Genomic DNA, 1296 nt, shown 5'->3' with positions numbered 1-1296 from the left:
TATATATATATATATATATATATATATTATTCCCAGGCAAACGTACAACAATGTGAAGATACAAAGTAAATTGACACACACATATTCACACTGTTGTATGATTTCTTCTACAACCTCCAAATTTTTGTTCGTATTTAACTTGTCATTTATCAGTTACAACCCTGTGAAGCTCACCTTTGTTCGAAATACTTGGGAGAGTCGATACAATAACTGCGCGTGAAAATCTATGTTAAAAAGCATGGTGGCCAGTTGAATCGCAAGAACCACTGGGTTTCACGTGGTATTATGTTCTGATTTCAAATCCAACCGTTTTCTTGCATTTGGTAAAAATCAAAAGTCGCTATTAACTGGTTGGTCTTGTTTTCTCCTTTTTTTTTTGGTCAAAGATCAGCAATGATCGAGCAGATATGCGATCAAAATACGTATCTTCCTAGATGATCCTTTCTGTATTTCGAAAGACGGTATTATCCAATAAGTTCTGCTTATTCATAAACAGTAAAACCGTTTTTCTGAATATTTAGCTGTTACTTTTAGCAACTCGAAAAATAATGTGGAGAATATCTCGTTGAAAACTGGACAATTAAGAATTTACAATACATCAAAATGGCTCTGATTAAAACCAATCCCTCTTTTACTGAAACATGTCAAAGGCTAGATTATTCATGTTTGGATGACATTAGTTTATGACTGGAACGAGAACTGGGTACTATATTTAACAGGATGCGCGACCACGTAGCGGCTTTTACATTATCTCGTCACAAAGGGCGCTGAAGTGACGGAACCATCAGTCTCGGATAAAATGTCTTCCATTATATAACCACTTCTCGTTCCATTCCGTGTTGAGATCTCGATTGACTTTACCTTTCAAACTTCAATAGTCTATAACATAAATAACAGTAAAAATACTGAGTTCGATTTTACCGATTAGCCCCTTCTGGGAAATAGTCTTCATTATCGGTCCGGCTATTTGCTTCTTGTGGTCAAATCCCACCAAAATTGATTTTGGCTTTGATCCTTCCGATCTCGATAAAATAAGGTATCAGTGAAATATTTGAGTTGGCTTTTGCTCTCCGTTAACTCTCTTAGAATTGGCTAGGCTGTCCAAGATTTCACTCGACGTTGGCACTCTAACGACAAGTTAAGAAACACATCGGTTAAAGTACATTGCTGTCGCAAGAACGAAAGGAAGCCGATGGTGCAAAGGAGAGTAAATAGGAGGAAACCAGAAACTGATGAAATTCTTAAGGCATTCAATAGAATGCTTTGTGACATATATCAACTTCAATACAACTACGA

This window comes from Octopus bimaculoides, chromosome 20 (genome assembly GCF_001194135.2).
Source record: "Octopus bimaculoides isolate UCB-OBI-ISO-001 chromosome 20, ASM119413v2, whole genome shotgun sequence".
Lineage (NCBI taxonomy): Eukaryota > Metazoa > Mollusca > Cephalopoda > Octopoda > Octopodidae > Octopus > Octopus bimaculoides.
This window is presented reverse-complemented; position numbering follows the sequence as displayed.